At 52.7% G+C, this 24,222-nt stretch overlaps 1 protein-coding gene across 2 annotated transcripts in view; it reads right to left on the reverse strand.

Moving 5' to 3' along the window:
* The window catches only part of PDE2A (phosphodiesterase 2A), a 380,823-nt gene that overhangs the window by 220,515 nt on the left and 136,086 nt on the right, over window positions 1-24,222 (reverse strand). The gene's annotated exons all lie outside the window — the stretch shown is intronic.

Consider the following 24,222-nt stretch of genomic DNA (forward strand, 5'->3'; position numbering starts at 1 on the left):
CCGGGTTTCTTGGCAGTAAGGGAGGGAGCGCACAGGGCTGGGGAGAGGGGTCTGAGCAGGAAGGAAGAGAAGACTCTGCAGAGCATAGGGAGCAAGGCATGGAAAGCGTGTGGGGGCATCACCCCCTGGCCGCCTGCATCCTGCTGTGTATACCGCAGAGGTGGGCAAACTAGGGCCTGCTGAACCTTCCTGCCTGGCCCCTGAGCTCCTGGCTCAGGAGGCTACCCTGCCCCTTCCCTGTTGCTTCCCCTCCCCTACAGCCTTAGCTCACCTCGCCGCAGGCATAATGCCCTGGGCGATGGGGCTGTGAGCTCCTGGGGCAGTGCAGCTGCAGAGCCACCGCCTGACCCGGTGCTCTGAGCTGGTGGTGGCATGGCTGGCTCCAGCTGGGCAGCATGGCTGCCTGTCCTGGTGCTCTGTGCTGTGCGGTAAGAGTGCAGGGAGCAGCAGGGGTTAGATAGAGGGCAGGGGAGTTCCAGGTGGTGGTCAGGGGGCGGGGGCATGGATAGGGGGTGGGGCAGTCAGAGGGCATGGAACAGGGGGGTTGAATGGGGGCAGAGGTCCCGGGGAGGCATTCAGGAAGGAGGAGGGGTGGCAGGGGGCAGTGGGGGGCAGTCAGGGGCAGGGGTTCCAGGGGTGGTCAGGGGACAGGGAGAAGGGATGGTTGGATGGGGCAGGGGTCCTGGGGGAGTCATCAGGAAGGAAAGAGGGGGTTGGATAGGGTGGCGAGGGCTCCGGGGACTGTCAGGGGACAGGGAGTGGAGTGCTGGATGGGGCAGGAGTCTCGGGGGGGGCCGTCAGGGGGCAACAAGCGCAGGGGGTCAAATAGGGGGCAGGGGCCAGGGCACACCTGGCTGTTTTGGGAGGCACAGCCTCTCCATCCGGCCCTCCATACAATTTTGGAAACAGGATGAGGCCCTCAAGCCAAAAGATTTGCCCACCCCTGGTATAGCAGGGTCAGATCCTCGCTGTAGCTTCACTGACTTCAGCACACTGATTTCCACCCCCTCGGATTGGGCCCGCTGGGCCCTCCGGACCATGCCCTGTTGTCAGTCAGGCAGTGAAAGACAACGGCTGCTTTCCTTTCGGGGAGGAGTGGCTGAGAAGAGGGCACCGTCGCAAGCTGCCATGGCTGAATCAGGAACTGACGTTCTCCTGAGTTTCAGGGTGTTGAGGTCCAGGGGTCTGGGTCAGGCCCCAAACCTACAAGGGTAGCTTGCCAGGTGTCCCATCATGCAGGTAGATGGCACGACGGGCATCCCAGCAGGCACAGTATCCCTGGATGTGCATCTTCCTGGACCTTCCTGCTTCGGCCATGGCACAGCAGAGCCCAGTCTATGCTGGGTGGTGCAAACAGTGATGGGAGTGCCCAGTACAGCTTCATTTGGTGGTCTGTGCCACCTGGGCATGCCGGGGAGTCCCCTGCCTAGATAGGCCTGGCAGTGCGATGGGTGCCTTCTCCCTGGGTGCACCCGGGGCAGGTTCGATTTACCCCAAGGTGCCCCATGCATTCAGCAGTATGGCACCTGCAATCGCCAGCCTGACCCGGAGTTTGCCACCCAGTGAATAACGCCACCTAACACTTACCTAGCACTTTTCATCAGGAGCTCTCAAGGCTCTTCACAGCCTTTAACATTTTTATCCTCGCACCCTGCTCTGGGATAGGGCCGCTGCAGGGGAACTAAGACACAGAGAGGTTAAGTGACTTTCCCAAGGTCACATGGGAAGTCGGTGGCAGAGCAGGATCCCAGGTTCTAGGTTCATGCCCTCACCACTGGACTCTCTGCTCCTGCCCAGGAGAAATGGGGAGGGGAGCTACCCGGGTGGCATCAGGAACACGCTTGGCAGTGCAAGAGTGAGAACGGGAGCTCTAATTCGAAATGAAAGGGCCTGAGCTGGTAAAGAATTAAAAGAGATGCGAGCACAAAGTGGTGGCTGTAATTACGGCACTGGCGTTCCTGGGCAGTGACTTGAACCTGCTGCCCTTCTGTTCCTGAGCTAAATGAGAAGCTGTCAGTCAAGCCAGGTTGTGCTGAAAGGCTCCTCACTCAACATGCTTTTATTCAAATGAAAAGAGCCGTGTGATGCTGGGGGTAAAAGCCTTGATCCACAGGGGAAATATTGTCACTAAGGCCCTCTTGACAAGCCAGGGGATGGTCTAGAGCTGCAGGGAGGCATCGAGTAAAGCCCATGTCATAGCAGATTCCCCACCCATGGGTCCGATCTCCCCGGCAGCTCCTCCCATGCTGGCCGTTCGCCTCCGAACGCTCGGCCAGGAGGCAGGTCGGAGGATACCGGCTGCCATGGCCCGAGTTAAGAGAACCAGGGAGGAGGAAACAGAACAAACAGGATCATTGCCTGCAAATAGAGAGGCTTCAGCGGGGGCGGGGTGTGGGGGCACTTATTCCAGCTCAGCCAGAAGTGCAGGCCCAGCTGAGAAAGACACAGGAAAGAGACCCATCCGAGCCGGGAAGCGTGACGTCAGGACAGCTTTTCCCCCAACTCGGGCAGCGCCCATTTGAAAGATTGGCTTAGCCCTCGCTAGACGGATCGGCCAGTTGTAATGTTGCGTTGGTGCCAGTTACAGCTTGTTGCCTCCAGTAGCACCACCACCCCCTGCTGGAGGGACACAGACCTGCTCGAGCATAGGGGTGAGGGATGGGGTGTGAGAAAGAGCGAGCACTGCCCCCTGCTACAGGGAAACAGACCTGCTGGAGCATGGGGACGAGGGTTGGGTATGAGAAAGAGCAAGCACTGCCCCCTGCTGGAGGGACACAGACCTGCTGGAGCATGGGGATGAGGGTTGGGTATGAGAAAGAGCGAGCACTGCCCCCTGCTGGAGGGACACAGACCTGCTGGAGCATGGGGGTGAAGGTTGGGTGTGGGAAAGAGCGAGCACTGACCCCTGCTGGAGGGACACAGACCTGCTCCAGCGTTATTAATTGTATCACCCCTAGACGCTGGAGACCCTGACAACATTAACGCCCAGGGGAAGAGGGGCAAGCTGAGTTGCTCTTGAGTGCCCCGTGGCATTGCCAACACTGAACCGGGACTGCAGGGGCAGCCAGGTGCCAACAGAGTTAACATCCACCCAGGGTGGCAGGAAGGTGGGGAAGAGAGGCCCATACGGGCTGTCCCCTGGCGGAGATGATTGATCGTGGCAGGCCAGAGAGGGATAGAGTAGCTGCCTCCTAAACAAACCGATTGCTAAGGCAGTGCCATGCCACACCCAGCAGCTACTGCAGCCGTCGCCGGATGCTTATTTCGGGCAGGACAGATTAACGTGGTGCAGAAGAAGCCCCCTAGACGGCGGGTGAAATGCATGGCATTTGGCTCAGCTGTTGGACTCGGCTCCTCTGGGTCGGGGGTGTGTGTGTGTGTGGTGCATGTGCGTGTGTGGTGTGTGTGTACTGCATCCATTTCAGCAGAGGGGACAGCCTACTGGAACTTACCACGGGTCACAGTGGAGCCATCGGTGACCATTTATAAATCAAGCTTGGCTGTTTTCCTAGAAGATCTGCTCTGGGAATTACTGGGGGACAGGAAGTCAGAGCAGATGATCACAGTGGCCCCTGCTGGCCTTGGACTCTATGAATAACACAAGCTAACCAAAAGGCTCTGCATATACTCATGAAGCTCTGATGTGGAGATATATGTGCTGCAGTTTGTCGGCTCTAACATTGCTTCCCAGATCCATTCCACTTGGGAAAGACGTTCTCGCTGATGTACATAGTGCAGGGATGGAGTGCCCCGTTATGTGGCACCAGCAAAATGTCAGGGGGACCCAAGATGGTAACAGACATCTGACTCAAGCAGGACTAGATTGCCTCATGGACTCAGTATCCCCCCGCTCTGCCTTCCAGTCAGCCAGGGAGTGTCCAAGGGATGTTATCAGCGTGATAGCCCTCAGACAAGCATAGCGCCCCAGGGCACCGCGTATTCGGCCTGTCACCCAGCCATCCGGCAAGTTCTTTATTGTTTTTTATGTTACAGTTGAGCCTAGAGGCCAGGTGTAATGATAGGGCCTACGCATTTACCCTAATGATGAGTTTAATTGTCAGAAGTGAGTAAAAATTGATAAGCTGTCACACTAACCCATAATAACACCTGGTGATAAAAATAGGGCAAAGCAGCAAGGCAGAGACACTGGCTTAATCTATCCGAAAAGGCCCTGGTGAAAGAGTTCCCACTCTGCTTGTTAAAAACAGGCAGTGGGGAGCTGGGAGTTCATAAGCTAAAAGTGGTGGGTCGGCGATTGGGCCTAATTAGTAAAAGAAATAATATGGGAAGGGGTCTAGCCCACCCATCGCACCCTTCCTGGGTCCTGAAAAGAGAGATTTTGTTGGGGAAGAACAAAAAAAAAAAAGGAAAAACAATCATGAAAACCAAACAGAGGCTGCTGGAGTGAGGCTTGCCATCTTGACTGCCACTCCCGGCGTCCCCTGAGCCCCAGGACCTCCTTCGTCCTAATCCCGAGCCACATCCTGACCCGACCGCGTCAGAGAGCGGGACCCGAGTGACATTACCACCCGCACCGACCCCTGAGCCCCTAGACCTTCTTCGTCCTAATCCGACCCATGTCCTGACCCAACCATGTCAGAGAGTGGGAGCCGGGTGACATCACCACCCGCACCAACCCCTGAGCCCCCAGACCTTCTTCGTCCTAATCCCAAGCCACTTCCTGACCTGACTGCGTCAGAGAGCGGGACCTGGGTGACATCACCACCCGCACCAACCCCTGAGCCCCTAGACCTTCTTCATCCTAATCCCGACCCACGTCCTGACCCGACCATGTCAGAAAGTGGGACCTGGGTGACATCACAACCCGCTCCACCCCCTGAGCCCCCAGACCTCCTTCATCCTAATCCCAAGCCACTTCCTGACCTGACTGCGTCAGAGAGCGGGACCTGGGTGATATCACCACCTGCACCAACCCCTGAGCCCCCAGACCTTCTTCGTCCTAATCCCGACCCACGTCCTGACCCGACCATGTCAGAGAGTGGGACCCGGGTGACATCACCACCCGCACCGACCCCTGAGCCCCCAGACCTTCTTCGTCCTAATCCTGACCCACGTCCTGAACCGACCACTTCAGAGAGTGGGACCCGGGTGACATCACCAGCCGCACCGACCCCTGAGCCCCCAGACCTTCTTCACCCTAATCCCGACCCACGTCCTGACCCAACCGCGTCAGAGAGCGGGACCCAGGTGACATCACCACCCGCACTGACCCCTGAGCCCCCAGACCTTCTTCATCCTAATCCCGACCCACGTCCTGACCCGACCACGTCAGAGAGCGGGACCCCGGTGACATCACCACCTGCACCGACCCCTGAGCCCCAGACCTTCTTCGTCCTAATCCCGACCCACGTCCTGACCCGACCGCGTCAGAGAACAGGACCCAGGTGACATCACCAGCCGCACCAACCCCTGAGCCCCAGACCTTCTTTGTCCTAATGCCAAGCCACGTCCTGACCTGACTGCGTCAGAGAGCGGGACCCGGGTGACATCACCACCCGCACCGACCCCTGAACCCCAGACCTTCTTCGTCCTAATCCCGACCCACGTCCTGACCCGACTGCATCAGAGAGCAGGACCCAGGTGACATCACCAGCCCCACCGGCTCCAAGTGAATCCCAAACAACAGCTGAGATGAAAGGACTAACAGCCTCACGAGCAACATCTCCAGCTCATCTCATCTGACTTCTCCCCTCCAAACAGGACAGTTATTTTCATCTTTTATACCATCGAAGAGATGTCAGACAAGGAGGAGTTTCCCTCCTACAACTTCCTATCGCTAAAGGGAACGGAAACAAGGAATCTTGTCTGAGCGAAAGCCTTCCTTAACACTTTGCTAGGGTGACCAGATGTCCCAATTTTATAGGGACAGTCCCAATTTTGGGGTCTTTTTCTTATATAGGCTCCAATTACCCCGCACCCTGTCCCGATTTTTCACATTTGCATGTCCAGTGCTTTCACTATTTGCCCTCCTTTCCTGTCTCTTTAATGAAAGGTTAATAAGATTATGAGTCGTGCACGTACCATGGTACTAAGTACGCTGAAGTCTCTGCACACCAAACCCCACACCTTGCTTAACACTTTTCAAATGTTAAACAGTGACTGGGTTATGCTACCACTGTTAGCCAATATAGTCCATCTAAATTCAGACAATGGGCCCCAGCTGAGATCAGGCCCCATATATTGAGATCAGTGCTAGGTGCTGTACATGCACAGACACATTCCCTGTAGGATTATTATCCCCATTTCACAGACATGAACAGATGCCAAGAGGGGTTAAGGCCCAGATTTTAGCATTTATCTGCGACTGAATCAATGGTGCCTAAATCCCTTTGATGATTTGGGCCTACTTGACTTGCGCAAGTCCCACAGGGCGTCCATGCTGGGAACACAAATGCCACTTTTCAGAGGCTCATGACTGCTCTAACCATAAGGCCATCCTTCCTCTCTAGTTCCCACTATCTAACCTTCCACGGAGCAATCCTCTTTGGCATCAGTACCAGTTACAGGGGAACACAGGGGCCATTCAATGCAGCGCTGGGTTTCCGCTTCCAGTGAAACCAACTCAAAGCACAGGCTTGTGGAGGGGCAGAAGAAATGTCAGCAGGCTTTCTGCACCTCCCGAGGGTTTGGGGCTTAGGGGTCAGCTGGCTCCTTTGCATCTTGTCTCATAGCCTCAGCGGGTTTCTAGTCAGTAGTGATTCCTTGCCGCACATTTTACTTTCTCAGAGCCATCTGTTCCCTGAGGGGTTGGCCAAGCTCTCTCTTCTAGCGTGAATTATGCAAGGCCTGTCCTTCTAATCCAAGCCACACAGGCTTTGAGCCCCGTTCACAAGCTGGACAGTGTCTGGAACAAGCAGGGTTTTTAATCAGTGCTAATTTCTATCAACATTAGCATGAGAAGAAAGGGTTGCAGTGCTGAACCACATCAATTTGATCTCAAGGCAGCCAGGGCGATTGTTACGCTGCACAGCCGGGTGACCCCAGAGTGCTCTCGGAGTCACATCGCACCTGCTGCGCGGGGTCCCATTAGTGGGAAAGCTTGCAGCACAAGCCAGTGGCAATGGTGAGGGTGGTTCAGTAGGGGGCGCTCTTCCCCACGAGGTCAACATTAAACCAATGAGCACGAAAAATGCTGCCTCTGTGTCTGAAGCCAGGCGCTCGGACATCACGGCGCCCAAGAACAGAGGATGTTTGGTTTGCCTTTATAACTCACCCAAGGCCATGCAACACATTCAGTGGCATAAACAGGAATAGAACCTCGGAGTCCTGCACCCCAGGTCCTCCGCTCCAACCACTAGACCACACTACTGCTCCAAAGGGATCTGTCCCCTGCATACTGGAAAGCCACCCCATGCAGGGCCAGCCCTAGCTCAGAAGGACATTGAGTCAATGAGGAAGGACTGTCCATGGCAACCCCAACTCACAAATGTTGCAGAATGACGGTGTTGGAGACCAAGGAAACCTGGACCAGCTCTGACAGGGGATTGTCCAGCCTGGTCTTAAAACCTCCAGTGACAGGATTCCACAACCTCCCTCAGAAACCTATTGCAGAGCTTCACTCCCCTGAGATTAGAAATATTTTCCTAATATCTACATTAAATCTCCCTGGCTGCAGATTGAGTCCATTGCTTCATGTTCTACTGTCAGGGGACATGGAGAACAATCGATCACAGTCCTCTATACAACAGACCTTAATGTATTTGAAGAATGTTCTCAGGTCACCCCTCAGTCTTCTTTGACCAAGACTAAACACGCCCAGGTTGTTTAACCTTTCCTCACAGCTCAGGTTTTCTCAACTTTTGATCATTTTTGTTGCTCTTCTCTGGACTCTCTGCGGTTGGCCACTGTTTGTGCCCAGAACTGGACAAAGTTCTCCAGATGAGGCCTCACCAGTGCCAAGAACAGCTGAACATTTAGCTCCCATATCTTACACCCAACCCTTCTGTTAATACCACCCAGAGTGATATTAGTCTATCTCATGACTTCATCACAGGCTGGCCCATATTCAGTTTGTGATCAGCTATACTCCCCGGATCCTTTCCAGCAGTATGATCACCTAGCCAGTTAGGCCCCAATTTGTACCTGTGCATTTGATTTTTTTCCTTCTCAAGTGAAGTACTTTGCACTTGTCTTTATTGAATTTCATCTGGTCGATTTCAGGCCAATCCTCCAATTTGTCAAGGTCATTTTGAATTCTAACCCGGTCCTCCAAAGTGCTGGCAACCCCTTCCAGCTTGGTGTCATCCGCACATTTTGTAAGCAGCTTCTCCACTCCATTCCCACGAAGACCTGGATTTTGCAGATGACCTTACTTTCCTATCACATACCCAGCACCATATACAAGAGAAAACAACCCAACTCAACGCATCCAGCCAGAAAATTTGACTGAAAATTACCCACAAAAGACAGATATCATGACCCTTAATATTGCCTCACCAACACCGGTAGGGATAGAGGATCACGTTCTCACAAGTGTAAAAGCATTCACATACCTGGGCAGCACCATCACCCAGGATGGTGGAACAAGCCAGGACATCCGGACATTGGCGCTGACTTCTGCTCCCGCCAGTCGGTGCTCGACCCCCCTGCCCTGCCCACGGCCCTGCCCCAACTCCGGCTCTGCCCCGCCAGCACGTGTCCCTCCAGCGTCCGGCCTCCCAGTCCCCNAATCACTTCCCCAAAGTCCCCACCCCAACTCCACCCCCTCCCTGCCCCTATATCTGACTCCTTCGCCAAATCCCCGCCCTGGCCCCGCCTCTTCCCCGCCTCCTCCCCTGAGTGTGCCACGTTCCCACTCCTCCCCCCTCCCTCCTGGATCTTGCTGCTCCGCCAAACAGCTGTTTGGCAGCAGGCGGCGGGAAGCAGTGGGAGACAGGTGGAGGAGCAGGGACACGGTGCACTCAGGGGTGAGGCGGAGGTGGGGTGGGGGGTGAGGGGAGCTTGGCTGCCGGTGGATGCTCTGCACCCACTACTTTTTCCCTATGGGTGCTCCAGCCCCAGAGCACCCAGCCACGGAGTTGGTGCCTATGCATCCACAACAGAATCAATAAAGCCAGGGACACCTTCAGGAGCTTAAATACAGTCTGGAAATCCTCAAAATACAACACCAACAGCAAACTCAGGATTTATCGGCGCTGCGTATTTTCAACACTACTTTATAGTGCAGAATGCTGGGGAATGAGAAAGTATGACTTCTCCAAACCGTCTTCTTTCCACACAACCTGCCTCAGGAAAATCCTCCGGGTCTTTTGGCCCAGAACAATCTCAAACCAAGATCTATTGACACAGTGCAGCCAAGAGGATCTGAGCACCGCCATTGCCAGGAGGCGTTGGAGATGGATGGGCCGGGTGCTTCGGATGGAAACTGATTCCATCAGCAGAGCAGCACTAAGATGGCCACCTGAAGGCAAGCGGAAACGAGGTCGCCCGAAAACAACATGGTGAAGAGACGAGGAAGCCGAGCAGTTGGGGAACCATTGAAAGACAGGAGGGGATGAGTTTCGTCGCTGCCCTAAACACCAGAGGCATCATGGGTACTAACTAAATACTCCATTAGCCAAGTCATTAATGAAAATACTGAATAGCCCCAGCCCCAGGACTGACCTCTGCAGGACGCCACTAGATACGTCCTCCCGTTTGACAGCAAACCATTGAAAACGACTCTTCGACTAAGGTCTTTCAACCGGTTGCACACCCGTAATTTCATCTTGACCACATTTCCCTGGTCTGCTTTTGAGCCTTAGCAAAGCCAAACCAATCACAGAAGAACGCATCCAGAGGTTTCAGCAGTGCCAGAGGGAGGTGAAGGCAGGAGGAGGCACCCACTGCAGTGTAATAAGTAACAGCAGAGTGAGAAAACCCCAGCTGAAAGGTCGCTTGCGATCACTGAGGATAGAGCTGCTGATTAGCTCAGGGAGAGGGAAGGAGCAAGATGCAGCTTCTCCGTAACACACTGTTCCCTAAATCATCTCCTCTTTAATCTTGAGCTATGGACCAGCCCTTCCCCGATACCTCTCTCGGGTCTGCAGTCTAGCGCCAGGGCAATTCGTGGGCATCGGCCAGCTCAGGATAGAGAGAATCAGCTAGGGAGCTACAGTGGCTGATTTGAATCCAGTTCAGGTCAGCCATAAGCTCAGGTTGTTATCAGCTCCTGGCAGGTTCGGGGCCTAAGTGAAATGAGTTTGGTTGGTCTCAGCAGAGTTCCTAGCAGACACATGCTCGATCACCATTACAAACGCAGCCGGAGGGACAGCTTCTGGACTGGAGCCCGGGGACGAGCGGTGCTTGCAATTCATCTGGCTAAAGCACCAGTGGAACAGGGCACACGGCTGGATGAGCTAATGGGGCTTCCCGCTCCTCTAAAGACAGCAATTTGCTAAATACTCTATTATTAATAGTAGCCCTGGAGACTCAAATCCTCTCGCCAGGGAACGGCTCCATGTAGGGCGCTGACTTCGCTTATAATTAGCAAACCCAACTGCCAAGGCACCCTATGTCTGTCAAAGCAGGATTTGTGCCAGTGGCTCCTTCTCCCCCGAGCCCCCCCAGCTCCCATGCGTCACTTCTCGGCTTAAATAAGCTCTGCAGCCAGATCTCGTCTCCACGCAGCTGCGCCCAGCCCAATAGGGATCCACGCAGTGCCTGGCCAGAGTCACTTTTGATGATCTCAGTCAACCTGCCTTTGCTCTGGCCAGGGGAGCCTCTCTGGAGCACAATTCACCCATGGCCCCACAGGCAGGAACTGAACGCAAGTGTTCAGGCCCCTTGTGCACAAGGGCACTCCTCAGTGGGGGTCTAGCCAGGGGGCCCAGGGAACACGGCCAATTGGGGGACCCCCGAAAAATGGGCTCCCCCCGACCCCGTTCCCTGGCAGGAGTGCTGGGCAGGAGCGGGAGGGTGGGGAAACTACAGGTGGAAGGGGTGGGGCGAGGCCCCCACTTGCTCTGGCCCAGGATTTACCTGCCTCTCTAGACAGTGAGCGCCGCGTTTGCAGCCGCATAAGATCTCGCAGATTGATGTCAGGTGGATCGCGAATGTCCAGCCCTGTCCCTGGCTGGAAATGCCTCTGGGGTTGCACTGGAGTGACAACACATGGCCCTTCCCTTTCTCATGCAGGTCAAGAAGCAGAATGTTTCGCTCCCTAGGGGGCGGGAGCACATGACTTGTGAGGAGAGGCTGAGGGAACTGGGATTGTTTAGTCTGCAGAAGAGAAGAATGAGGGAGGATTTCATAGGTGCTTTCAACTACCTGAAAGGGGGTTCCAAAGAGGATGAATCTAGACTGTTCTCAGCGGTACCAGATGATAGAACAAGGAGTAATGGTCTCAAGTTGCAGTGAGGGAGGTTTAGTTTGGATATTAGGAAAAAAAATTTCATTAGGAGGGTGGTGAAGCACTGGAATGGGTTCTCTAGGGAGGTGGTGGAACCTCCTTCCTTAGAGACTTTTAAGGTGAGGTTTGGCAAAGCCCTGGCTGGGATGATTTAGTTGGGGATTGATCCTGCTTTGAGCAGGGGGTTGGACTAGATACCTCCTGAGGTCCCTTCCAACCTGATATTCTGTGATCCTATGATTCTCGCCAGCAGGCAGGGAAATCCCTGCTCTCTGTTTAACATGCCATAACTGCTCTGTTCAAGTGTTACTGAGCGTTAAAGCACCCCCGGCTGGCCTAGTCCAGCAAAATGCTGGGACGTGAGATATTGACGATGGCAGAGCAACAGTCGTGACACCAGCTCCAGCTCTGCCTTCTCCCTACAGTTTCTTTCCAACATATTGGGGCCTCTAGGCTCTACCTTAATTCAAAGAATAACTTTTGGCCTAGCATAGCCACTGGGTTCCACCCCAGAAGTGGCTGCATCATTCATATGGATGAAGTGATCCCTATGTAGACCAAATGCGATGATTGCCCCTGGGAGAAGATTTTGCCCCCCAGGGAAGCTGTGTAGCGGCACTTGGATCATGCTCTCAGCAATGGTATGCAGCCAGCTCTGGGGTGGGATGCAGCAGGTAGCTGAGTTATGCTTATAATGGGAAGGCAGCTTCCGCTTTCATAACCCTGGAGAGAGGAGGCGTCTCTCCCCATCCATTAGTAATGAGACTGAAAGCCGCAGCACAGACCTTTCGTCCAGGACAGCGTGTTCCTGGAATGCTTCCCCTGGAACAGAGCTCTCCTTCCTGTCGTCCTTTGCTGGAGACGAAGCTGAAGCTCCTCGGTGTGTCTGGGAGCTTTTCCTAGACATTTGCTCTTGGCTTAGTGGGGCTTTCCAAAGGTTGGCCGACTCCTTGGCTCTGCGGGCTGAGTGGGCACGAGGCAGCCAGCGGTGTAATTCCTATCCGCTTGGTGTAGGCTCTGGAAATCCTCAATGGACTAAATAGACAGGACTGTCGAGGCATGCCACTGACATGCAGCCACCTCTGGGGCTAAGTGCAGCAGCTGTGTAGCAGCACGCAGCCACAGGACAGGTTAGGAAAACGAGGCGAAGAATATGGTAACCGATTGAGGACCACACCCCAGTTGTTACAGAGAGGCCCTTCCACATAATTCTTCTCCACAGTCGCATGGGGATTGGGAGAGAAATTCCCCAGGGGCCCCTGCAGTGATCACCTAACACCTAGAAAGGTGAGAGCTGCCTAGCCTGCTCTTAGCAGACTAAAATGCTATTCTAGAAGAGGAAAGTAACCACAGACCCTTGTAAATCCAGCTGCAAAAATGAGGGCCTGACTGGATTCAAAGAGACAATGTAACTTGGCTAGAGGCCCAGGATTATCCCTATCACAGAGAGAGTCCTGGGATCTTCAACAGCCAGGAGAGATCCTCAGCTTTCCACTTCACCCAGGAGATGCCACAGCTCCCTGCAACACACCCCACCTCCCTTCTCACTCGCAATGGGGAGCAGAACATGGTGATGCCCCAGGAGCAATGCGTGAAGGTCGAGCAGCCGCCCGAGCCCAGCCATGCTTCGCTCGGGAGTGCCACCCTGACAATCGCCACAGACAGTAGTGAGGCAAGGCGAAACCCTGGGGAGTTCCCTCTCCAGAATCGGCCTGGCCCTTTTCCTCAAAGACATGCCTGTCGTGGAGTCCCTGGGCGATGCTCTGGAACTGCTCCCCACAAAGCCAGGCAAGACTTTGGGGATCCTCCTCTCCCTTGGACCAGACTTTTTCAGGGCAAGAAGCTCACACGTCTTCACCTCCTGGGTCTCTCCTTGGAGCCTTCAGCATCCTCTGCCCCTCCGTGCACTTCCCACAGCGAGCCCGCCCCAGCGGGGTCCGGGGGAAGCCACAGGGTCCTGCACCTCCACTTTGCAGTCAGACGTGACTCTCAGCCAGCCAGTAAAACAGAGGTTTATTCGATTACAGGAACAGGGTCTAAAACAGAGCTTGTAGGTACAGCGAACCGGACCCCTCGGCCGGGTCCATTCTGGGGGGCAGTGAGCCAGACCCCCAGGTCTGCACTTCACTCCTCGTCCCCAGCCAGCTCCAGACTAACCCCCCCCTCCAGCCCCTCCTCTCTGCTCAGCTCCTTTCCCGGGCCAGGAGGTCACCTGATCCCTTTGTCTCCAACACCTTCAGCTGGCACCTTTGCAGAGGAGGGGCCCAGGCCATCAGTTGCTAGGAGACAGAGCCTCAGGCATTTAGGTGCTCTGCAGCAATCACACACCCTTATCCCACCACCTAGATATTAAGAACTGCATAGGGGACACTGAGGCACCAACACAGTATTCAGAGCAAACATTAAGAACATTCCCAGTTCGCCACAGTGCCCCAGCAAGGACAGAGATGGGCCCTGGGAGTGGCCCATGGCTACGGCAGTGACTCTTTCTGGTGTTACTCTTAGCGGCCCTTGCACTAATGACACATAATAGCTCTTCCAGGGTGCTTTCCATCCATGGATCTCCCAGGTGAGAGCCTCCAAAAGGTGAATCAATGTCATCATACTGGTGGGGAAACTGAGGCACCGAGATGGGAAAGGACTTGGCTGAGGTCTCCCACTAATTCTTGAAACTAGAACCTCCCACCCCGATGCCTTACACACCTGCCTGTGCTCCTTTCCCGAACAGGATGGAGAGAACGTTGGGGAGAAGGGAAAGCTCGAAAGGAGGGAAATGGACACAGCAAAATCTAGATTCATTTGCCTTTATCGAAAATAATAATTAGCAGCCTGTTGCCATGGCGGCTGATGATTCTGGTTGCTAGGGTCTCCATCTGCTCCGAGACAGGCACGGAGAAGTTTTCTAGGGCTATCTTTTAATAGATCACCACCTGGCAAAGACTGAAACCGGCCAGATCGCTTGGCAGCTGGGAGCAGCTCCCCTGCCTGTCCCCTCCTTGCTCGCTCCTCTTGGCTGTTAGGGAGCGATAAAGGCTGGTGCCTTTGGCTTCTCGGCTCTTTAAAGGCCTGGGACGGGGTCACGTTCCAGCAGAACACAATTCCACGTCCCTTCTCTCGCCCCGCACTGCAGGGTGCTTATATCAGCCTGATCACTCTTCTAATCCTTTTTTCTTTTTAAGGTCCCGTCCCCGCACCAGTTTCGATCTCATTTTGTGTCTGGTGCCTTTATCTCTCCCGGCAGAAAGGCACTTGCTGCTTTCAGAGAAAACTCCGCAGGGACTGCAAATTGCTGCTCAGGTTTCTTTCACTGGCTTGGACGAGTGCTGGAGTGGATGGGGCTACTAGCCAAGATGGATCCCTGGGCTGAGCTGGGCTGGCAACGGCTAAAGGAAAGATGGCCTTGTGGCTATGACACTAGCACAGGTTCAATTCCTATCTCTGGTGCAGGCTTGCTCTGTGCCCGTGGGCATGTCCCCGAGGGTCTGTCTACACTGCAGTTGGAGGTGTTGTTACAGCAGGTGGGGATGTACCTGAGCTAGTTTGATCAAGCTAGTTCAGGCAGTGAAGCTACAGCAACATTTTTGTGACCGAGTTAGCTGGATTAAAACTAGCTGGGGTGTGAAGGCTTGCACTGTTATCACACCGGGTGATTGCTGTGGAGCCGTACTCTGTGCCGCAGCTAACACGGGGACAAGAATCCTCCCCTTGTCTGGTTAGCCTGGAAGCACTTCAGGGCAGAGTCTATATGCAGCACCTAGCACAACGGGGCCCTGAGCTAGAAGGTCCCGTAATATCCAGCATTCTACCGAGAACAGCCTGGGGAAATCTAACCACAGCTGTGCTTACTCCAAGGTAATCCCAGGTCTCCGTGGCCAGAAGAGGAAAGAGGGAGTGAGAGAAAGAAGAAATAGAGTGAAAGATGGAAGCAAGAGAGAAAACGGGTGGGGGAAGAGAGAGAAGAAGTGAAGGAGCAAGAGAGAGAAAAAAAGAAAAGCGAGCCCCGGGTAGAAAGAGAGGATGCCTGGTACCAATGAACTCCACTGGGCCTCCTCCTAGCCCAGTTTCCAGTCCTGCAAGCCCCCGAACTTCAGCAGGAGCTGGGATGAAAGCTGAGCTGAGCGTCCCTCTCTGAGGCTCCGGGGCAATATACACCTTGTTTAGAGGGAACTGCTACATCGCATCAGAGCTATCTGGCCCAGTGGGCTGAAATCTCCGCAGACAGCTGAGAAATGCAGGCCCCTTGTGTGATGGCAGCCAGAGAACTAATAGACCTCCCTCCTGGGAAAAGCAATTTTCAGCCAGAAATAGCAAAACCTGCCTTGTACGGGGAGGGGGGTTGTCAGCCCCCTGAATCCTGTTAGCTGTAAAACTCCATCCGCTGCCTCTCCAAAGGGCCTGGGGTTTATTAGCACGTGGTAGGCAGGGAGCGTAGGAACACTGCTGAAGACAGGCGGTTGCTTTTCCTTCCAGGGGCACGTAGTGGCAACGGGAGTACCTGGCATTGAGGTTTTTATTTTCCAAAAACCAGCAAGGCCTTGGAGGGAGTGGGGAGGAGTCGGGGTCCGGGGGCTGCGAATAGGTAACTCACTGATCACAGGGGTCCAGCGAGTTGTGGGGTCCTTAGCCTGCATCCTGGCGGGGTGGGGCGTCTGGAGCGCAGAAGCAACCACCTACCACAAGCCATAGGAGGGGCTTCGAGACTAGGGAGCCAAAGAAGAGTTTGGGCGGAGAGATGCTGAGCACAGATTGTCCCATTGGGAACAGTCTCAGCCCAGAGGCCGTGGGCTGAACAGACCAGCGTGAACTCCCCTCACATGTCTACGGCTGGCTCTTCCACCGCCAGGCTGAGCACGCGGGCAGGGCATGCGCCTGGGGGATGCCCCGCACCAGTTTTGTGGCTACAGCCAACTTAACCCCCATGCCTTCTCTCCAGCTAGTTTAGATCAGCCATGCTGGGATGTAACACCCAAGCTGTATGTGGAGGGGGGGAGATGTCAGTTGAGCCCCCTCTAGCTGGCTCCTCTACCCTCAAAATGGGCCACTTGAATTCAAGGGTTGTGTGTGTAGATGGGACTCAAGTTCTAACTCATGTTATCGCTGCAGTGAGGACGAGCCCTCAGGGGGTTTCGAAGTCAAGCTGGGCCATTAATAGGCTGCAGGGGGTGCTGCATCCTTGTTCGGGGCACTGGCATTAACCCCCACCATACCAAGCTAATGAACAAGCCTCCAGACCAAACTCTCCTGTCCCATCCTACAAGTCCTCTGCACAGGATCAGGCCCCCACTCATGCAATGGAGTCCCGGGAGGTGGTTAAATAGGGCAGGGAGGCCCTGGAAATTGAACTAGAGACCTTCTGTGGCAGGAAAACAATGCTGATAAGTCAGGTGGCCAACTCCCAAGCCCTGCTAGCGACTGTCGCCTCACCAATCCAAGGGCCTCAAAAACACGGAACAGGGCAGTGATAGGAGGGCACAGCCACCTACACTGAAAGGCAGCATGTTTAAAATTGATTAAAGGAAATGGCTTTTCTTTTTTGCACAGTCCATAGTTAACTTGTGGAACTCACTGCCACAGGATATGATGGACATCAAGGGCTCCCTGAGAGTTTAGACACTCAAATGGATGATGAGAAAGGCTACAGTGTTGTTAGATTATATAAAGACAGAAAAACAAACCCTCCCAAGATGCCAGCCACACACTGGCTGCCTGGGGTTGCGGGAGATTATTCCATTTCAGGGGTTTTTGCACCTTCCAATGGGAGACAGAGCCCTGGTCTGATCCCACATGGCAATTCCCGTTCCAAGGAGCAGTAAGGGCTAGTGGTTGGAGCATAAGACCAGGAACTCACAAATTCTGATTTGACACCAAGACCCAGAAGTAATGATTTGCTTAGCTTCCCCATCTGTAATGTCCTGCGGATACTAGGACTTCCCCACTGGCCAGGACTCTGTATTACAGTATTAAAATCATGCCAAGGTGCTGTTACCTGTAACATCCGGCACACCCTCTACCTTCCCAGCAAACCCTCTCAGCTCAGCCAATACTGCTTTCTTAAAGGCACAAGTGACTTGCTGGTATGCTAAGACCACTGCCTGTCATGCTGACCAGTACTGTCTCATGGTTTCATTGCACTATCCCATCAATCTGTCTCCATCTCTTTTCTCCTGGTTTAGGTTGTAAGCTCCATGTTTTGTACAGCACCTTGCACAGTGGGGTCCCAATCCATGACTGGAGCTCTTAGTGCCCTGGTCATACAATTAACTAATAATAGCAGCTGACATGCTGGCCAGAAGCCCCTTGCCAAGGGCAGTCCAATCCCTCTCTTTAGGAGCAAACCTGAACCCAGTCATGCATCTTACACTGAACCCAAAATATGCCAAAGTTAATGTCTGAAGATGAACAGAGCTCACTGTGTTGTATAAACAGGCTTAGAAGGACTAGATTTTTATCAGTAAACATCAGTTTCGCCGCACACATGCACACAAACTGACAACGCAATTTTTCCACAGATAATAAACGAAATATGCCGAGAGGCACAGGCAGAAAAATGCTTCCTGAGAACTTACTAGAGGTTGATTTAAGGTTATTTACTTTGTGCATTTTTGACATTTGATCATGACAATTTGTGGTTATAAAACTTTCCCTTTTTGAATCCCAACACTACTGTCATTAAATAATTATTCCCAGAAACTCCCACCCCCCTCCACCACACACACACCCACACACACACACACACACATTGTCTGAGCCTCCCATAATTTCCTGCAATGATGAAAATTTAAAGAAATAAAAATAGGAAAAAAAGGCTTAAAAATAAACATTGAGATTATCCATCAACATTATCAAATAATAAAAATCAAATTCTGCCAAGCTTCAAATAAATGTGAACAAGGCTCACATGAGGGTAGGGGGAGCTATGCTGCTGGAAGATATTTCTTATGACACATAAGCCAAGGTTGTGGCTACTTGTGTGACCATCCCAGTTGAGTTCCACATATTTTGCGTACCTAAAATTCCTTCCCTTTGCAGTTTCAACTGGATTGGTAAAATTTGCAGCAGCCACTAGGCAGTACTGTTACAGATAGCACTTTAAATTCTGTTAATCGGGATGGCGAAGAGAGAGCTCTTGGAGAAATGCTCAAAGAGAGCTTTGGTGCAGTTTTTTGAAGTTGGTGAGCATGTGCCCAGCCAAGTCGGTTCTGCCTCTGACTAAGGATCACTTTGCTTGGGTTCAGTTGCTATTTACAAGTTATACCCGCATAAACAAATGGCTGGAGTTTTCAAAGGCTCCTATCTGAGCTACAATTGCAGTGCCAGCTGGGTACCTTACTTCTTTGAAAATCCCAGTTTACATGGCTTCCAGCCATTACAGGATGCAGATTTCTTTCCTTCCCTTCTTAAAAACTGTTGTGCTGCTGACACTGATACCTTGGCGCATTCCACCCCAGAAGTGGCTGCATCTCAGTGGTGGGTGAAAGGATCTTTGTACACCCACAAATGGTGATACAGAATTATAATTAATAAAACAATTGATGTTATTACTCTGCTCCCGACACAGCAACAAAAGGCCCAGGAAATTTAACAATGTTCTGAGGTTAATTTTTTTTTTTATTTGGCTCTAACTCCTGGTAGGGAGTTTAATCACAGTGATTATAAGAATGGCATGGTGGAAATTAGAGGAATATGAGAAATTGTTCATCCGCAGCAGTCGTGTTTTCAGGGGCATTGTGAGAGGAAGAATGAATTAACTTCTTCCTCCCCGTGGCTGCATTTGAGAGGCGCAAGCAATGCCAGTCAAGTTCTGGAGCAGCCTCCCAAGGGGAGCAGTGGGGGCAAAAAGTGTAACTGGCTTCAAGACAGAGCTTGATACGTGTATGGAGGGGATAGTTTGATGAGGTTGCCTATAATGGCATGTAGCCAACCTGCAACTGCCAGCAGCAAGTATCTCCAAAGGCCGGTGATGGGACACGAGGTGGGGAGGGCTCTGAGTTACTACAGAGAAGTCTTTCCCAGGGGTCTGGCTGGTGGGTCTCCCCCACATGCTCAGGGTCTAACTGATCCCCATATCTGGGGTCAGGAGGGAATTTTCTCCCCGCTCAGATTGGCAGAGACCCTGGCTGGGTTTTTCACTTTCCTGTGCAGCATGGGGCAAGGGTCACTTGCAGGTTTAAACTAGTGTAAATGGTGGATTCTCTGTAACTCGAAGTCTTTAAACCATGATTTAGGATGTCAGTGACTCAGCCAGAGGTTCAGGGTCTATCACAGGAGTGGGTGGGTGAGGTTCTGTGGCCTGCGATGTGCAGGAGGTCAGACTAGATGATCACGATGGTCCCTTCTGGCCTTAAAGTCTGAGTCTATGGGTATGGCTACACTTGAAATTTCAAAGCATTGCCGCGGCAGCGCTTTGAAGTGTGAGTGTAGTCAGAGCCGCAGCGCTGGGAGAGAGCTCTCCCAGCGCTGCTTGTAAACCACATCCCTTATGGGTGTAGCGTGCAGCGCTGGGAGCTGCACTCCCAGCGCTGCCGCCCTGATTACACTGACACTTTACAGCGCTGCATCTTGCAGTGCTCAGGGGGGTGTTTTTTCACACCCATGAGCGCGAAAGTTGCAGCGCTGTAAAGTGCCAATGTAGCCAAGCCCTATGAGTGCCTGCTTGGAGTCTCACCTCCCAGATCATGACTCCTCTCAGGAGAAGACAGCTACTGTCTGATCTACACTCCCACCCCTCCCCACCGCATTAGTGAGACACAAGGACAAGGCAGTTTGTACAGAGATCTGCCCACGCTGAGTCCCTAACCCAGGAGTGTCAGGTTCCTCTTTTACTGGAGGGCCATGCAACCCAGACTGAAGTGATCAAAAATGAATTTGAGGAACAACTAGCAAAGGACACAAAAACTAACAGCAAAATTTGGTTTAAGTGCAGCCGGAAGCCTGCCAAACAATCAGTGGGGCCACTGGACAATCAGGGTGTTAAGGAAACACTCAAGGAAGACAAGGGCATTGCAGAGAAGCTAAATGAATTCTTTCCATCGGCCTTCACTGCAGAGGATGCGAGGAGGATTCCCACACCTGAGCCATTCTTTTTAGGTGACAATTCTGAGGAACTGTCCTCCATTGCGGTGTCAATAGAGGACATTTTGGAACAAAGTGCTAAATTAATCAGTAATAAGTCACCAGGACCTGATGGTATTCACCCAAGAGTTCTGAAATTGCAGAACTATTAACCGGTATGTAACCTATTGCTTAAATCAGCCTCTGTACTAGATGACTGGAGAATAGCTAATGGAACATTGATTTTTAAAGAAGGCTCCAGAGATGATCCTGGCAATTACAGGCCAGTGAGCCTAACTTCAGTACCAGAAACTATAGTAAAAAACAGAATTATCAGACATATAGATGAACAAGATTTGTTGGGGAAGAGTCAACATGACTTTTGTAAAGGGAAATCATGCCTCACCGATCTATTAGATTTCTTTGAGGGCGTCAACAAGCATGTGGACAAGGGTGATCCAGAGGATACAGTGCATGTGGACTTTCAGAAAGTCTTTGACATGGTCCCACATCAAAGGCTCTTGAACCAAGTTGGCAGGCAGAAGATAAGAGGGAAGGTTCTCTCATGGATCAGTAACTGGTTAAAAGATAGGAAATAACGGGTAGGAATAAACGGTCAGTTTTCACAATAGAGAGAGATAAATAGCAGAGCCTCCCAAGGATCTGTATTGGAACCTGTGCTGTTCAATCTACTCATAAATGATCTGGAAAAGGGGGTAGACAGTGAGATGACAAAATGTGCAGATGATTCTAAATTTCTCAAGATAGTTAAGCCCAAAACTGACTGCAAAGAGCTACAAAAGGGTCTCACAAAACTAGGTGACCAGGGTACAAAATGGCAGATGCAATTCAGTGTTGCTAAGTGCAAAATTATGCACATTGTAAAACATCATCCCAAATATACATACAAAACGATGGGTTCTTAATTAGCTGCTACCACTCAAGAAAGAGACCTTGGAGCCATTGTGGTAGTTCTCTGAAAACATCCACTCAATGTGCAGCTACAGTCAAAAAAGTGAACAGAACGTTAGGGACAATTAGGAAAAGGATAGATAATGAGAGAGAAAATATCATAATGCCACTTGGAACATTGTGTGCAGTTCTGGTCACCCTATCTCAAAAAAGATACAGTAGAACTGGAACAAGTACAAAATAGGGCAACAAAAATGATTAGGGGTATGGAACAACTTCCATCTGAAGAGAGGGTAAAAAGCCTGGGACTGCTGAGCTTGGACAAGAGAGGACTAAGGGGGGATATGATAGAGGTCTATAAAACCTTAACTGGTGTGGAGAAAGTGAATAAGTGTTATTTACCCTTTCTCTTAACACAAGAGGCAGGAGTCACCCAATACAATTAATAGGCAGCAGGTTTAAAACAAAGAAAAGGAAGTCCTACAACCTGTGGAACTCCTTGCCAGGGGATGTTGTGAAGGCCAAAAGTATAACTGGGTTCAAAAAAGAATTAGCTAAGTCCATGGAGGATCAGTCCATCAAGGGCTATTAGCCAAGGTGGTCAGGGATGCAGACCCGTGCAGTGGGTGTCCCTAAAGCTACAGCTATACTGACTCGGGCTGCGGGGCTGTTTAACTTCAGTGTAGATGTTTGGGCTCAGGCTGGAGCCCAGGTGAGGTGGGAAGGTCCCAGAGCTTGAGATGAGTTTACACCACAGTTAAACATCCCAAGTCCCATGAGCTCAAGTCAGCTGGCACAGGCTGGCCACGGCTGTCTACCTGCAGCGCAGACACACTCTGAGCCTCTGGCTGCCGGAAGCTGGGTCTGGCCAATGGGATGGCTCACTCGATCAATTGTCCTGTTCTGTTCCTTCCCTCTGAAGCCCCCAGCAGTGGGCACTGTCGCAAGACAGGACGCTGGGCTAGCTGGACCAGTCTGGCTGTTCTCATGTTCCTAAATACAAGTAGAAGGTGCACTGATGCCAACAGAACATTCCACATGCAGAGGAGAGAGCAGGAAACTTGCCGGATCTGCAGCTGGGGCCAGGTCCAGAAGCCAGTGAAATCAATGGAGAGACTCCCGTTGACTTGAGTGAGCTGTCGCTCAGCCCCCGAAGGCTCAGCGGACCCTGGCCTGTCCCCAGTGAAATCAGTGGGAGTTCTGTTATTAAATTCCTCAGGAGCAGCATCGGGCCCGGCTTTATGACCCTGTTCAGCTACCATAAAATCCTACATACAGGAGCAACGGGAACTGGTTTGTGCCAGAGGGTAAAATCCCTCTGGGTTTCTTCAGGATGTTACAAACCACCCTCAGGTTCCAAACCAAGCAGGATCCTGGCCAAATCTTCCCAGCTCATTGTCTGTCACTGCACCTGGCCCTGGGATCAGCTCTACTTAGCCAAAGCAGCGTGGTGAGGCCGGACTGGGGGCAGGGGAGGGGAGATGCTGTGTGCATGACGTCAGGGCCGGCGCTTCCATTGAGGCAAACTAGGCAATCGCCTAGGGCGCCAGGATTTTTGGGGGGCGGCATTTTGCCACGGCAGACCTGCTGCAGTCGTGTCTGTGGAGGGTCCGATGGTCCGCGGCTCCGGTGGACCTCCCACAGGCACAGCTGCGGCAGCTCCACCGGAGCCACGGACCAACGGACCCTGCGCAGAAATGGCTGCGGTAGCTTCACCGGAGCCACGGGAGTGGCATGCGGGGCAGCGAAATGGCCGTGCGCCTAGGGCGCGAAAAACTCTAGCGCCGGTCCTGCATGAGGTACCTCCGGACTTTGGCAGCATGGTTAGGGGCTAGTAAGCTTGTGACCCCTATGGGCAACAGCAGCTACTTCTTCTGTAGTCCGGGATTCAGGCTACTGCAGAGATTCCCAAGGCAAGCTCGTTGAGCTGCAGGGGCAGTGCTGGCAATTGGAAATCACAGGGTCTGTCTACACTGCATTGGAAATCCCAGCCTGTGGCACCTGAGCTCGTGGACTCAGGTGTTTCTAAACCCTGCTTGAGCGTCCAGACTGAGTGTACGCCTGGGCCTAACCTTGCTGGAGCCGGGTTTCACGGTTGTGCGAACACGTCCATACTGTGCTATGCAGCCCTTCCGATTTGGGTTTGCAGCTTGAGCTGCGTCCCCACTGCAGAATGACAGGGCTCTGACCCATCCTGCTAGCAGAATCCTGGGGTCCAGAACCTGACCCAAATCAGGCTGATTTGGGTGTGGACAGAAGGGGAGCTTGGGCTCAAGCCTGAGTCAGAGCCCAGGTTAGAGTGCAGTGTAGACATGACCCTGAGGTTCTCCTTTTTGAGTCAGTGCTGAAGCAACCACCCGGGAATGGAGCTAGGGGGCACTGTACAGCTGGAGGTATCACCACTCAGCGGCAATGCAGACCCCAGCTCTTGGCCGCATGGGCTCACTGAAGACTCCTGGTGCTGGGGTGGGTAGTTACTTACTGACTGCCTAAGAATCCCCTGGAGTTTTACTCGGAGAAGCAATCCCTCATGTCCCTTCTCACAGTTGTGCAGCGTTGCTAGCATGGAGTTGATGCTGTGTGCCACACCAGAGGCGGCTGTATTTCAATGGTGGGGCAGGGATCCCTACAGACACCTAGCAAAACACTATGGGAACAGAGGAGCTATTTCAGTGCAAGAGGTTATTAGTATGAGATGGGGCAGAAAACCTCCAGGGGTTTGGGGTCTCTTCTGATGACATGACCTCCGATGAGAGTGTGGTCTAGTGATTAGGAGTTCAGCCAGTGACCTGGCTTCTGTCCCCTGCTTTGCCAGAGACTGACTCTGTGGCCTTGGAGCAGTCATGCAGCCTTTGTGTGCCTCAGTTCCCTGGCTTTGCAAAGCCCTCTGAGATCTTTAGGGGGAAAAG

This window comes from Chelonoidis abingdonii, chromosome 1 (assembly GCF_003597395.2).
Source record: "Chelonoidis abingdonii isolate Lonesome George chromosome 1, CheloAbing_2.0, whole genome shotgun sequence".
Lineage (NCBI taxonomy): Eukaryota > Metazoa > Chordata > Testudines > Testudinidae > Chelonoidis > Chelonoidis abingdonii.